The sequence below is a fragment of the Bactrocera neohumeralis genome, chromosome 2 (assembly GCF_024586455.1).
Source record: "Bactrocera neohumeralis isolate Rockhampton chromosome 2, APGP_CSIRO_Bneo_wtdbg2-racon-allhic-juicebox.fasta_v2, whole genome shotgun sequence".
NCBI lineage: Eukaryota > Metazoa > Arthropoda > Insecta > Diptera > Tephritidae > Bactrocera > Bactrocera neohumeralis.
Window position 1 is genome coordinate 31,998,010 of NC_065919.1, and position 17,184 is coordinate 32,015,193.

Here is a 17,184-nt window from a genome sequence, read left to right on the forward strand (position 1 = left end):
GGTCCGGCCACGCCCATCTTCCAATATTGACACCGGCCCTTTAAAACCCTCTTATATTATTTCGGGGGATAATATTTGAATGTAAGTATATACAGTGTGCCCATTTCGTTTAGCCGAATAGCAATTAGTTCCTATTATGTTATTCTGAAAATAACTACGGTACTTTACGCCGGCTGAGAATAATTTTCATTTTGCATACGCAACCATTTATTTTTTAATTGTAATTAGCATGCACATGTCAAACCTAAAGTATTGTCAGTGAAAAACGGTAATCATTGTTAATTTCAGTGCGCATTTAATAGGTAAATAGGTAAGTTGTATTTTTTTAAGGAAAAATCTTAAAACTGACATTGCATGGATTTATTGGAATCGTCTAAGTTATTATGTTTTTTTTTTTTTCATATCCTTTAAATTCATGCCGAAGGGACCCTACTTGTCAAATGAAGAGAAAGCAGTTATAACGGCAAATAAAGAAAATGGCTTGAGTAATGTGCAGATTGCTTTAAAAATTCGCAGATCTGAGAAAGTTATCAGAATTTATTTACGATTGGGCAGAAATTATGGCCAGAAGAAACAAAACCAAAGGTAACAAAAAAATACCAAAATTTCAAATTAAGGACCTGGCAGCAAAAAAAAAGTTAATTGCTTCGAGAGTTGTCGTGCTCAGAAAATTTTAAACACAACACAAAACGTTGTTTATAAAAAGCAATCAAAAGCACCGGCACCGACAAAAGGATGATAGGATGCAGTTCGCAAAAACGCACATGAAATGGACGATAAAATGGAAAAGGTAATTTTTTCCGACGAGAAAAAATTTACACTCAACGGTCCTAGTGGATTTAATTACCAAGGTGGTGAAAGTGTCATGATTTGGGACGTCTTTTTTTATTATGCAAGGTCTGGAATGGAGGATGGGGTCTTGTGTAGAAGTTCACGCATGTTAGGAAAGTTCTCTGATTGCCATTCACCTGGGAGTCACTAGAAACGATTCTTTTACATATGGCTCAAGCAGATCACGACTTCCGGGTACCTTTTGATGTCGACCATGGCATGGCAAACGAATTAAGGATTACTATACCACCCAGCTGGTTGATGTCTTCTTTTGAGTGAAGGCTGGCGTTACCACCATCCAAGACGGGATAAGGACTGAGGCGAGTAGGTCCTTGTGACATTTACTGCAGTACTATAGTGGGAGAGAGACTTCGTCGCCGAGTACTGTCATTCACTCCGGTGGATGAACGTATCGCCACAATCCACATTAAAGCGAAGTTCTCGCAGATTTGCGCACAGGCACAGTATATACAGTAGATAACCTTTTCGTGGTAGCTTTCTGAGGGGTGAATAGCGGCCATCTTGGATTTTCAGAGGTAGCAACGCAGTGCTGTATATATTGAGGAAGTAAACACTTAGAAAATTTATTTTATTAAATAACAAAAACTATAAATATTGTTGCTTAATATAAAAGGAAATTGTTTATTAATGATATATATTTACTAATATTTGATTTAAACGCAATAGCGTGCAATATTTCGCTCATAAAAATATCTTTTACTGATAGTCAGATATTCTTTATGTAGTGAGTTCTTATTGAAGAAACGACTGGCGCGCTGTTGTTAACTCGGCTATAATCGCGTAAGCGGTGTCTACGCCAATAAAGAAGAAGAAGAGTGAGTTCTTATTAATAAAATGCAGCCCAGTTTTTATATTTCTCGGTGGTGAGTTTTCTTCTGAATGTATTTGTTTACAATTGACAGACAGAAAACATAAAACGGTTTGTATTCGTAAGTTTTTGAAATATTATTACCAATAATTTTAATTTAGAAAGAAGAAAAAAGAAGATATTTAGGCATTTTAAGCTGGATTTTAATACATAATACATTATTTCCTTATAAAGTTTGTGATATTGCATATAAATGTATACATATAATTATTTTCAGACTTAACATTATAAATATTTTTGATAATTTATTTTTGAATTTTTAAGTTTTGCATTTTCCACACCACCCTTGAGGTTTGCAATAAGGCGAGTTACCGACTTTTTTTAGGTGTTCGGTTCCCCGGTAGACCAATTTTCACCTTTACAACTTAAAATAAACATAATTAATAATTTACATAAAAATTTAAATAAAAATTATATTAATAAAAATATTGCACAAAATAATTTAATAATTAATAAAGATTCCTAAGCTCCCAAAATAGATGCATCAAAAATCCTACTACTCTATTAAATACATTAAAATACAGAAGTTAACTTTTAGAAGGGGGAGGAATTTTCGCAGCAATAAAAAGATTCTACATCATTCATCACCCTATGTAATTTTTTCGAAAATCCTCCAAGATGACAACAAGAATCAAAATTGTCATTCAATATTGCATCAAGTTTTTTTAAAAAATCTATGAAGGGTTCAGGAGCTTTTACCAGATTTGACGAATCGTACACTTTTTCTTTTGTAAAAGTGAATGCGTCTTCAGGGATCTGATCTTTTTCAAAAAGTGGCAAAGACTGGGAACAATTATGCAATTTAAAATATTCATAATACATATAACCACAAAAATATGCAAATGAATTTCGCTGTAGGAAATCGCTTTCAATTACATCGATTTCGATACAATTCCTAGCATTATAGGGGCTGTATAAGAACGGTCTTGACAAACCTTGAAATGTTCAAGGGTATTGAAAGAAAATAGCTCTAAATCTCTACCCTGTAGAGCAGTGGTTCCCACACTTATTTTGTCTACCGCCCACTTTGAGAATAATTATTTTTTTAGCGCCCCCATTTTTTCACATATTTAAAAACCACTATAACTTCAAATTAATTATTGTGACCTATATATGTATATTAACGGAGAATTCTAAACGAAACTTTTACTATAACCAGCAACTTGAAACCTAAGCGCAGTAGGTAACATACAACGGCGCTTAGGTCTCAAGTTAACTCTTACGGGCTCCACCTGCCAATAAGAATGATTATTGGAATACAACTTTATAGTATTAAAACAGAGAATCTTTTATTAAAAATAAAACTAAAATAATCGATCCATATATAAAAACTAATGTGAAGGATGAATCTGATGCTGTTTAATAAGTTTGTAATATCAGGTTCCAATTTACTCAAGAACAGTCGCAAGTCGCCACGTTCGGTAACAAGCAAACGATTTCTATTTTTAGTAAGCAGTGCTGTCACAGCACTAAACCCACGTTCACACAAATATGACGATGGGAATGCTATCATGAATCGTTGAACGATTGACCACAATCCAGGGTACAATTGCGAGATCGGTTTTTGTAGCCAAAATTCTTGGTAACCATTTTTGAACTTGATTTTTATTTTCTCGTTTGTTGTCAATTCTATAAGTTCTTCTTCCAGCTGAGGTGACATTGCTGTGTTGACATTTGAAAACTGATCCAACACCCAGTCTGGTATTTCCAAGTTCAAAATGTCCTGGTATCGTTCGGTGAAGTCAATGTGGAGGTTTTCCAAATGTTGGCAGTAGGCAAACAATTCGTCGTTACTGTATGATACTGATAAATTCGGAAAATTGTGAAACTCACGTCTGCCCAGATTCTTTTTGTGTAGAAGCAGTTTGGCTGCGAAAGCAGCAACGACGTTTTTTGTTTTAATTAAATTTAGTTTATCGCCTTGCAGTTGGAGATTCATGTCGTTGAACAATTTGTACAGGTCTGTCATGTAAGCTATATCATTCTTTGATGTTATGAGCTTGTCTTGAATTTCTGTATCTTTAGTTTCCAAGAACTCTATAACAGAGTCAAACAGGTTGTAGAATCGAGTCAGACAATTGCCTCTTGATAGCCAACGAACTTCAGTATGAAACAACCAGTGGCGTAACTATACCGTTCAAGGCTGCAAAATTCATCGAATTCTAATTTCCTGATTTTCTAATTATTCACTTTTAATTAAAGGTACCTAATTTAAAGGACATATTGAACTGAAATCACAATTTTATTTTAAGTACACAATTTTAATTATTAAAATTCCTTTCTTCGGACTTTCTGTTCAGCAAAAGTGTTAATGACATCATCAAAGTTCAAATTTCGGGCCATAGAATTTTCGATGGATAGAATAGCCAAATTGCTTAACCTTTCTTGTCCCATAGAATTTCTTAAATAAGTTTTTATCAATTTCAATTGAAGATATAAAATAAAATGATTGATATAAAATGATTCTTTATTATTAATAAGTCAGCAAGTTCTCTTATAGAAGATGACCTTTCTATTTCGTGTTTAAAGGAGGATCGAAAACTGAGAAATTCTTTGGAAAACGACATAGATATATCTTTTTTATATTAATGGACAAATGCTAAAGCCTTTTCCAATAAATCAGTATCATTCAAGTTTTGCAAAGTGGCAGGCTGCAAGACACTAAAATTGGAAACAATTTCATTCATTCCAAGGAAACGCGATCTAAGTTGATTAATGATGATGTCTAATACACGATAGAATACGTTCACTTTAAACAAGCTTTCAGGATTTTGGAGACGTTCATCCTCACAAATTTCATCAAAATGACGTTTCACTTTTCTCTGACGAGTTTTAGGAAATTCAGGGTTTATAGACCATTTAACTGCAATACTATCTGCTTCCGTTTTTAAATCTTCAAATTCATGTCGATACTTTTCAAGTTCTTCTAGACAGACTTGCAACCGCTTTGAAGCATTTGAAAGATCGATGGCTTTGGCTCTGCATTTGGCTCTATATCTCTTATGAGTTTTTGAACTCCGCCATAAGTACCTTTCATGGTATTAGCTCCATCGTACCCTTGTCCACGGCACTTATTCAGAGAAATACTGTTGTCATTTATGGATTTTATTATCTGCTTGGACATTGCTAAGGCAGTTTGATCCTTAACCTTATGAAATCCTAAAAATGACTCTTTAATTACGAGCGCCTTTGGAGTTCCATTTTCATCTTTCTCGATTACACAGTAACGGTAAAGTTCACACAATTGATCTGTTTTGGAAATATCTTGAGTAGTATCAAACAAAATGGAATAAAACGGTGCGGTGACTATTTCATTTACCAGAGTATTTTCCACTTTTTGAACCAGAACAGCAGAGAGCTCATTTTGTATTTTTGGACTTAAGTATTTAATCTGGCCCTAAGGTTTGCTTAGCAACTCTTGTAAAATAGGTTCGTATTTGGCTAAAAACTCAACAATACTCAAAAAAGTTTTTTATGGCCACGAAAAGCTAAATTACAGGTTGAAAGTGTCAGAGTAACATCAAGGAGTCTAGTGAGTACCTGGCGCCAAAAAAATTTTTCTCTCTTGATAATGGACTCTTGCTCTTCATCTAGTGTTCCATGTAACTGCCACTGTCGATGTACAAAACATGAATGCAAATGTTCTTTCGATGTCTCATGTCTTTCTATGGCTTCCACAATATGTTTCCAATCATCATAGCCTTCCATCCAAATATGGCTATGTTCGTAAATGCATCATGACTTGCAGCATAAGCAACAGTAGCAACACTGCAAGTTTGACGTTTGATACTTCTTATACTATTTTTGACAATTTGCAGATACATTTGTTTGCATTTTTGAACGCGTATAGTACTAAAATGGAAATTTTGCTGAATCTAACACTAGACGAAATTTGTGAGCAAAGAAATGATAGATTTTCTTTAAATTTAAGAAAAAGAAGGGTATTGAAGTCAAAAAGAAAAATTTGTAGGTACAAATGTTTGTCTTTAAAAAGAAAAATTTGTAGGTACAAATGTTTGTCTTTAAAAAGAAAAATACCTAAAAACAAATCATTTATTAAAACAATAAAGTCGTTTCCCGAGGACATATTCAACCGTACTCTCAGCAATAACTGCGTCTCCGCATTACTGAGATTTTCACTAAAAATTTAAAAATATTAATTTATACAATTATTATCAACATAATTTAACTAAATTCTAATACAAAAATTAAAATAAAAATGTTTTGCACTTACTTTTCGTCAGACATCGTAGTTAAATGCAGTAAACAATTTTTTGATAGAAATTATGAATGACAGCTGATAGAAGTGTTGTCTTTTGAACGCTTGATTATTGTAGTGCTGCAATATTGGCATTTCTGAACGTTCTGTTTGTTATGCAATCGTCATGATGCGCGTCATGATGCATTTACGAACATAGCCTATTTTGTATATTTTTAGATGCCCTATTTGCGAATAACCAACATGGTTCACAATATGCTTTTTGAAGCAATAGAGAATAGGACAGTCATGCACGTTCTAACTTTACGCCAGATTTAGAAACAGTGTAATAATATTTATCTAAGAAAGATCTATTGTTACTATCCCTTAAAAAGGGTCCTTTTGGTTTACAGTGTCCGTTTTCGATCACAAACCGTCTTACTTGATCATTGAGTTCTTTAAAGTTACCATTATCAGTAACATGCGGTAAAGATTTTAATTTTTCTATGTCCAAACATGATTCATTTAAAGATTTACTCGTACCTGGTTGTGGTTGCTCTGAATCTAAATATTCACTGTTATCGGGCCCTACGATATTGCCACTTATGTCATCATTTTCTGCCTTTCCGTCGCGCTGTTCATTTGATTCTTCTTGTATACTATCTTGATTATTAAAGTACTGACTTATTTTAGGTAACTTTTTATTTTGTTCTTCAGACTCCTTCTTTCGCTTTCGTTTTTCGCTTCCACTCTGATACTTTCTAGAACAAAAGCGCAAAAAGTTTGTAATAATACTATAGTTTTTATTTATTGAAAAATCTACTCAATTACTAACAAATGCCAAAAAAGCGACCGTAAAAATGTTTATAACGAAAGTCCACCGATTGTTGAAAGTTCAATTCAAGTGTCAAATTTTGTAAGTTTTGAAAGAACGATGAACATAGGTACCGAAATAGTTTTGGTGGTTACGAATGTCAAAATAGTGAATTGATTTTGAAATGCGCTATGAAAATCATTATTTTAAATAATAATTTCGTATCTTGTGATTTCAAACTTTACTACCGATACCTACTATGCTCTACCCTTTACCATATCGTATGTGGCTGTCTTTGTATGTTTTACGACAAAGGCAGTACACCTCGAGCTTTGTTCAGATCTGACTACTGCGGCTTTTCTTGCAGCATTTGCACGCTTTGTCGGACGACGCGGATTTCCATCAAAAATAATGAGCGATAATGGCAAAAACTTTGTCGGAGCCCAAAGAGCAACAGAGAAGGAGTTTATAAACTTCATGAAAGAATGAGATGTAAATGATTAATTTTATGGGTAGATTAAAAATTAAAATAATTGTAATAGTATAAATTATTTTAAATATTAGAATAAAATTCTTACCGAGTAAACATTGTCAACCTATTTTCATAATTAACTAATTAAATATATCCTCACTTGCAACAAACAACCAATTCTTACAACAATAAACTGCTAATTGCTTGGTGAGTTCTTGCGTAATACAATAGTGGAGTTTTTCATATATACAAACTCGAATCGGGGATTCTCCAAGCATCAGCAAGTATTACCAACATAAATTTTAAGCAGGTTTGCCGTTTGAGAAAGAAAAAAATACACCAAACTCATTTCAAAATTGCGCTAAATTTTAGCTGTGAATTTTTAATGGCCGTAAGAGAAGATGTGTTTTTATGTGAATTTATTTAACCATTATTACATTTATCAAAATCAACTAAATTAAATAACTATGTACATATCTTTCTGGTCATCATTACGTTCGGGTGCGGTTGGTGTGCCTTCACCAGATGCCGTTTCTTTTTTTTACAGTTTTAGTCATTTTCTTCAAAGGTGTGGCAATTTTTCTTAAGAACTTTCAACTGATGACGTATCATTATAATTGAACTCTGTTAGTAAAATCAGAGACAGTCATAACATAACACTTTAATGTAAAAAAGAGACAAAATATTAAACGCATCAATAACATTGTGGTCGGGGAATACTAAATCCTTTGGGGAATTCCCAGCTCGTTATTTTCCTAACGTTTTACGGCTCTGGCAATTAACTTATTGGCTTAAATTTACGATCGTCAATAATTTTTACAATTTTCTATTAGATTCCGAAAAATTATTAGCGCATTGTATTGAGAAAAAAAGCGCTGAAGAGTCTAGAATTGCGCTATCTAGCGCGTAATGCGCTAAAACGGCAACACTGATGAGACACCCTGAGACATGCCCAGTGAATATAAATGTAAACCAATATACACATTTTTGAGGTATGTTTGTCCACACATGTTTCCGAAATTATTACGAGTAATTGGATTTTGACCATTCTTTCTAAAACTGGGTTAATTTTTTTTTTTTACTAATGCATTGAAAGTTTAATACCTAGGTATATTTTTATTAGTTGTGTATGCAACTAAGAAGGTAACAAATAAATGAAAGACAAAACTTTTTTTTTTACTTAAGTAATGTGTATGTGTAATAATAAATGTTGGGAATTGAGAATTCCTCTGACCGGGGGCCCCTTCGGGCTGGGGGCCCGTGGCGTTTTGCCGACTTGCCACCCTATAGTTACGCCACTGGAAACAACAAACGATTGAAATCCTCGTCATTAGTAACACAAGGCTGATGAAATAATCTATCATTCAAAGAGCTGTTGCGGATTTTATTGACTGCTTTGATGACATATTGCAGTGATTGAAATAGTGTTTCACTTAAGTTTCTAGCAACTAAATGTCTATGAATAACGCAATGTACACCAAGGACATCTGGAATTTTATTTTTTAAGTGCGCTATTAAGCCTTTATGGCACCCTATCATAGCCGGTGCGCCATCCGTAGCAATTGAAATAATATTTTTCAAAGGAATTTCTTTCTCAACGCAAAACTTTTCCAATATATTGAATATGGTTTCGCCTTTTGTATCGGTCTCTAAATTTCTATAAAATAATAGTTCTTCACATATTTTCTCATCTTTAATAAACTCACGTAAGACAACAACAATGCTTCATTAAGCTTAGTACGCAGCTCTCAAGAAATGTAAAAACTTCATATAAAAAAACGCTTAAGTAACGGTCAAGAAACTTTCCTGCGATAAATTTACTGGTGCTAATACGCAGCTCCCAAGAAATCTAGTACTAATTTTTGATACTTTTTTCAGCAAAATGTGAATATGGCAAACCTGGTTTTGCGAAGAAACATCAAATCAACAATTGTTTCTTAAGGTTGGTACGCAGCTCTCAAGTAATTGCTCAAGAAAAAAAATACATTATTTCTCAAGTAATTTTGACAGCTGGTTACGCATTGTGAATGATCTACATTAGAAGAGCAAGAGAGAATAAACAAAGAAAACAAACTTTGTGCGTAATATGTACGTGTGTATGTGTATGGTAACATAAATATTTTCATTGAGATTTAAGAAATGTTGTTGATGATTGGTAGGTTTTATGCAACATTTCAAAATGGAATATACTTCATAATAATGATTTCAACTAATTTAGGACGAATTTGACGATTACTTCGAATTTCCTTCAAGAAACAATTGTTGATTTGATGTTACTTTGCAAAACAAGGTTTGCCATATTCACATTTTACTGAAAAAAAGTATCAAAAATTAGTACTAGATTTCTTGAGAGCTGCGTACTAGCACAAGTAAGTTTGTCGCAGGAAAGTATCTTGAACGTTTCTTAAGCGTTTTTTTATATGAAGTTTTTACGTTTCTTGAGAGCTGCGTACTACGCTTTAAAGGAAATTCGAAGTAATCGTCAAATTCATCCGAAATTAGTTGAAATCATTATTATGAAGTATATTCCATTTTGAAATGTTGTATAAAACCTACCAATCATCAACAACATTTCTTAAAACTCAATGAAAATATTTATGTTACCATACACATACACACATACATATTACGCACAAAGTTTGTTTTCTGTGTTTATTCTCTCTTGCTCTTTTAATGTAGATCATTCACAATGCGTAACCAGCTGTCAAAATTCCTTGAGAAATAATGTATTTTTTTTCTTGAGCAATTACTTGAGAGCTGCGTAACAACCTTTAAGACTAACTTATTACATGGTTCTTACTTCTATTTATACTAACTAGTATGTTTACTTATTACTAGTTGATAGTTTGTTAAGATACAGATTATTTTATTTGTTTAGGTTTGTTTACATACATATACATATATTGCTTTCTTAGATACAATAGCTTTGTTTTAAGATAAGGTTGTTGTGGTATTCAAACTCAATGTTGTTTTGATACTTGTTTGTTTAGGATTGTTTGTTGGAGTGATAGTGCATTTCAATTGTTCCAACTCAAGGTTGTTTCTACATTCTGTTTACTGAAACAAAAGGTTGTTTTGGTATTTGTTACTATTATAAGGAATACATTCCTTAACTCGCGCAAAACCACAAATGAATATAAAATAAATATTACATTGTTTATATAGGAATGCTTAAGCACAATTATTATATAGTAGTCCAAAAATATGAATTCTTATTTTTCCTAGAAATACATTTGTAAAAAAAGGATCTTTCTCCTTTTCGTATTATCTTATTTTTCCCAGAAATACATTTGTAAAAAAGGATCTTTCTCCTTTTCTTATTATCTTATTTTTCCCAGAAATACATTTGTAAGAAAGGATATAGATCCTTTTTTTATTTTCCACAAAAAAGATTTAAGGAGTTCAAAAGCTCAAAACGTGCCCTACATCAGCTACTACATACCCGACGTCATTTCGCAAGTGATAAAATAAATTATTCAAGAGCTCAAAGCATGCGCTACATCAGCTCGAACCTACCTACCCTACACCTTTGCGCAAATGATTATACGAGTATTATGATAGCAAATGCCCACATACAGATTTGGCAATGGCAATAGCAATACGTTTGATAGTTAGTATTCTATAAATTCTATCCTGTCGAGATGCCCCGTTATGAAACGGAGCGACCGATTGACATGATTTTAATTTTTTCTATATTCAATAAAATAGGACAGATATATGAACGACGCGGAGAGAAATATAGAACCGAGTTTGAGCAATCTTTTAATTCACATTAGTTGATGTTCACGAGTTGTTGTTGAGAGTCGAGAGCTCTTGTAGTCGTTGTCTAAAAGGCCTCCTAGCTAAATAAAATTACAAATAACGCCCCAGACCTCTACACAACGCCCCCAATTTCTTTCTGTGCCTCTTACCGTCCCCCTTGACACCTGCAGCGCCCACAAGGGAGCGTTATCGCCCACTTTGGGAAACACTGCTGTAGAGATTCACCCTGCCACGTGTCACAAATTTGACATGTCTAAGGCCCCAAGATTGACGGAAAAGGTCAGAAAACAGAGACGGAGTTGTTCTTGTGTTCAATCCTCCCCCTTTCCTAATTTGTCCGAAATAGTGTTCTAGTCTTGGCAAAGTCTTCTTGTCCTGATATATTCAAATCTCTCCCGGGACAATATGCGCCACAATCGTCTTCAATGATGTTAAGAAGCCAACCTCTAATAAACCAAAATGTGTTTGTGATATCTCGAACAAACAGTGATAGAGTTAAGTGCTTCTTCGGCTTCTACTAAAAATATCATTTGTTCTAAGCTGCCCGAAAAGGTTTCACCGAGGCATTTACTATTAAAAATATTGAAGAGTTGGTCGAAAAACAATACAAATTCCGCGGTTTTTAAAAAGGTTTGGGACTGAGATGTATTTAAGTGACCCGTTGTATACATGGCTAGCATTGCGCTAGCAACTGTATTGCTAAAGACTTGGGCAGCTAAACGTACATTAATTTCTTGAAAAGTACTGGGCTTTAAATGTGGGGAAGTCAATTTTGGCGCACGTCGAATATCACGTTGTGAATCCTGTTCATGGAAATGAACTATATCTTTCCAATCTACAGGATGCCCATGAAATTGTAAATGGTTTTTGAAGTTTTCAATACAAAATCTCGTACTCTTTAACAGGTGAGGAGAATCATAAAATAATACGATTTCTTCACCGTTAACTTCAAAATAGGGCCTATCATCTGCAATCCCCACTACATTAGCAAAATTAACAAAATTGGATACTTGATCACAGACTAATTGACAGGTATGAAGACCTATTCCCTGGAGCTTCTCAATCACTTCAAAAACATACTTCCGAACCACATCCCCTTTACAAGAATTATGGACGAAAAAGTATGCAACTGGTTGAGACCAGGAGACCAATGCCTTGAGCCATTGCTGTAAAAACACTGTTCGCTATCCTGGACATGCGATTTTCATCCTCATAGTCCTCAAATCCTACTATAAAATCCCTATACCTATCATAGTTCAAATGAGTTTTCAATGACATTTCATCACAACACAATGAATTGTATTTCTCCCCATTACTTAAGCCTCGGCTACGCAACTCCATCGACTTAATGCTGCAAAATGAGCATCCAGGATTTTTTGGCCAACCTTTTATAAATTTTGAAAGAGTGGTTGTAGAAAGCCAATGAAAAAGGGGCGAAATATCTATAGGCCAAAGAAGATTTGAATTTTACTCCAAGGGCTAAGTTTAACAAGATGAATTACCTTAAGTAATTAATACTATGTATATATGGTACAGTAGAAACTCGATTAACCGGACTAATTGTTGTAGATAGGCATTCGGATAATCGAAAATCCGGATAATCGAATGTATAAAGAAAAACAAATAGATATCAACGAAAATCAATGTTTATTAAGAAATGAACACTTACTTATGTATGTATGGACATATTTTCTTAGATTACATTACATACATAAAACTAAACTGCAGCATTAATCATGAAATAAAATATTTAGGTACGAATTTACGAATAATTTGTTTACAATATGTATTTGGTAATTTGCATTTGGTAATCATGAAATAAATAGGTAGGTAATAAGTTTAATCTGGTTTAAAATATTTGGTAATTGTCATTTAACGTAAGCAACTTTTTCTCTTCATTGCTGCTATATCACGAATTCGTTTCAGTTGTAGTAAACTCACAGTATCACTCTCTGTTTGTTTTTCAAACTACTTGAGAACTGTTTCCAGGGCATGAAATGCTACATCATGAGATGGTTCTGCATCATTTTCCATTTTTTGATTTTTATAAATTAAGGGTACCCTGATATTTTTAAAACATCTGGGTTTCTTTGATTTTCCTATGAGGAGCAAAGGTATTTTGTGGGTCCCGGCAGCATTAGCGCAAACTAATATTGTTACTCGCTCTTTGCTTGTTTTATATCCTGGAGCTGAATTCTCTCGCCTAGAAGCTAAAGATTTTGAAGGTAACGACTTCCAGTTTAATCCAGTTTCATCAGCATTATAAACAAAATCCAAGTCATAGTTATTTTCATTCAAATTCTTCTTAAAATTATCTTTAAAAGAGTTTGCTGCATCTACATTGGCTGACATTTTTTCACCTTGTATTTCCAATTCACGAATTCCATGACGTGATTTAAATTTGTACAACCATCCGTTACTTGCCACAAATGATTCATCGCCGCCTAATTTTTTATTTAACTGTAATGCTTTTTCACAGAGCAAAGGTCCAGATATCGGTTGCCCAGTTGATCGTTTTTGTAAAAACCAACAATACAGAGCTTCTTCTAAAAGTTCATGTTTCGGTCTCTTCCTCATTTTCCGATTTGTACTCCCGTCTTCACTATCTAATTTGCAGGTGTACAACAAAATTGAATCGGTATTCTTCTTAATATCACTTATCGTGGATGTACCTACACCATACTTTTCAGCTAACTTACGGCCGGTTTCTCCTTTTTTTAGTGAATCAATGATATTTATTTTGTCTTTAAGCGATAACACCACTCTCTTACGCTTTGGCATGTTTAAATAAGTATGTAAACGTGACACACACGTCAGAGCGGAGTCACAATTGCAAACGAACTAAAACAATATTGAAACGCGCGGGGCAGCGGCAGCGACCCCACACGGCGCGAGCGGAATATGCAAGTTCCAACACGTTCATGATTCCATAATTTCGACCTGTAGGTACACTTGTGCTCACATAATTAAGCCACTGCATAGCAAAACAACGTTTCTGAAAATAAGTTCACCGAATTATCTGTTCATTTGTATAACGGTATGCAAAAAGTTCTGTTATATGTTGGGAAGTTGTTAAGATCATATTCAGAGAAATAAGTAAATAAATTGGTCGCGGTTGGTAGTCCGGATAATCGCGAATCCGTATAACTGAGGGCCGGATAAACGAGTTTCTACTGTATTGATAATTTAAAAGTAGCACGTAGTCATATTTTGTATAACTACACTCTTATAAGTTAATATAATAATTACTTAATGAATTATATTTATAATTACGCACTTTCGTAACAAACATATTTTAAGCCGTTTTTTTCTTTAACCTAATTAAAACTAATACAGTTTTCATTATACTTAAAAAAAGTTCTTAACTAAAATTGTATTCCGTAGGCCATCCCGAACAAAAACAAAACCACTTCACTTTGGTAGTTTGTATTGGTGGAAAGACTGCCTGTAGATAATACACATGTGACAAAAAAATGTTTTTGAATTAATAAAAGAGAGATTTTAAATTTTTATAATGCACACTTTTATGTATGCACAAGAACTAATATGCATTAAGGAACTATACCAGTGTGACACTTTCAAAAAATCGTTTTTCATTTTGCTTTTTCGATAGTTTAAACGACATTTTCAAAATTGAAGACTGCGGGCTAAAAAGACAATGTTTCATTATTTTATTCACAAATTGAAGTCTAATCTTCTTTTATTTTGGGCCATAACATTTAAAATCTCTTCCTCCGTCACGTCTATATCTCTATAGATATTCAAGAGAGCCATTCCGTTCAGGCGTGCTTCTCCAGTTTTATTTCTTAAATGTGTTTTAAGCCTGCGAAGTGAGGAAAACGAGCGTTCACTTGAAGCGACAGAAATAGGGATTGTTGCTCCAATCTTTAAAAAACGATGCACTAAAAAAGTTTTGGATCTCTTTGTTTGATTTAACCAGTTCCTGAAAATATATTCAAAATTTTAGTTAGAAAATATAATCTGAGGAAAAGATTTTTAACCTTTTCCACCTTCTAAATTCAGCAAATGAAAAACAAATAATAAGTAAAGTTGTGTATCTAATTCAGACCAGTTTTTTCTGGTTGTTTTTATTAAAAATATAGACATTTAAGTTAAGACACTCAAGTATTTTTTTGCAAATAGAATAATTTTTTTTTAATTTCAATTTATTTCACAACAGTTTGCTCATGGAACGAAAACTGAAAGTCATAATAAATGAGTTTTTATTTTTCCTGTTTTATGATTAACAATAAACTCTAAAAAAAATAATAGAAACCTTATTGGTGACATTTCAGTTCAGAACTAATTTTCAAAAGAAGTCCATTTTCGACTCACAATTCCCCTTAAATCTAAAAAAATCCAGTTCAGCAGCCACAGAGTTATAAGGTAAGCTCATTACTTTGAAGCAAATTAAAAAAATGTCTTTGTCCAGTTCATATTTTTCTGGGTTTTTTAATTGGCCTACATTCCCACAACTTTTTAATACTATCCAGATACAATAGGTTTGTTTTTAGTTTAACATTTTCATAGTTTCAAAAAATTAAATTCTATCAGCAAAAGGTATCAAAATAGGCCGTTTGTGAACAAAAAAGTATCAAATCACAAAATTTAGAAAAAAAAGTATCAAAAAAGATACAATTTTATCAAAACGGCAACGCTGTTAGTGACTAATGTATTCATTTATTTTACATATTCATACATCGTCGGCAAAAAGATTGCTTTGAAAACAGCAAATTACAATTTTTCAAATGACTATGTTAAATTAAATTCTATTATTTAAAAATTCAATTATTTTCTTTGCGGATAGGCCTTGGAAACCTCGGGTCGTTTCAACTGACGGAGCTTTTTGTCTTGCTCACACACACCCCTTTTCTTTTTTTCTGTCTGCAAATTCCCTCTTCAACTCTCGGTATCTATCCCATCCCGCACGTGTTGTGGTCGATCGTAACGTTGCGAGGTAGGCAGTCTGTTTTCTCTCCACTGCGACACGGCACTTCTCGTCGTACCAGCTGTTCTTTTGCATTTTCCGAAAACCAATGGTTTCGGTTGCAGCTGTACGTAAGGAGTTTTAAATGCCGTCCCACAGTTCCCTTATACCGAGTTGTTGACGAGTGCTCTCAGAGAGCATGAGTGCAAGCCGAGTAGAAAATCGTTCGGCTATCTGTTGTGATTGCAGCTTCTCGACGTCGGACCTTCCTTGTATTTGTTGACGTGCGTTTTTTGCTGCTCAGAGGCGGGTGCGCATCTTGGCTGCAACAAGATCGTGGTCCGAGTCGATGTTAGGACCTCGGAGCGTACACACGTCTAGAACACTGGAGACGTGTATTCCGTCTATCACAACATGATCGATCTGGTTGGTGGCTTTTCGATCCGGATCACGATTTTGACATCGTGGCGGGGGCAGCTCTCATAAGTGCACTCCAAGCGCTCATAGAAGGCATCTTTGGTCACATTGTCCTTCTCTTCCGTCGGGGCGTGGGCGCAAATCAGTGATATGTTGAAGAACATCGCTTTGATTCGGATTGTGGCTAGACGTTCATTCACCGGAGTGAATGATAGAACTCGGCGATGGAGTCTCTCTCCCACCACGAATCCCACACCAAACCTGCGCTCCTTTATATGGCCACTGTAGTAAATGCCACAACGGTGATGTCTGCCTTTATTTTCACGAGGACATCAACCAGCTGGGCAGCTGGTTCCCAATTCAGGGACCGGACATTCCAGGTGCATGCCCTCAATTCGTAGTCTCTATTTTGTTTGCCATGGTCGTCATCAAAAGGGGGGTCACTCATCCGATGCTTGTTGCTCCTTTTCATTGGTATGATTTTTTACGTGGCGGGTCCCAAACCCAACGCACAACCCTGCGGAGGGGATATTTCGGCTTCTCACTTTAGCTCGCCTTCAAACGGATGTTCTTAGAATACCCAGAGGATACTTGGTCAAAGAGCGGAAGTCGTGAACTGCTTGAGTCATATGTAAAAGAATCGTTTCTGGCCACTCCCAAGTGAATGGCGATCAGGGAACTTTCCTCACGTACGTGAACCTCTACACATGACTCAATCCTCTTCCTGGTAACGTATTACATTCACTCTAAAATTTTTAAAAGGAGACAAATTCGGAAAGTCTTATACAACTTTTCAGCATTTCTGCGGACAAAAACAAATATCAGGACTTAAACTGTGGCTAATATTTTAAAACCGCCAACGTTACACTATCGT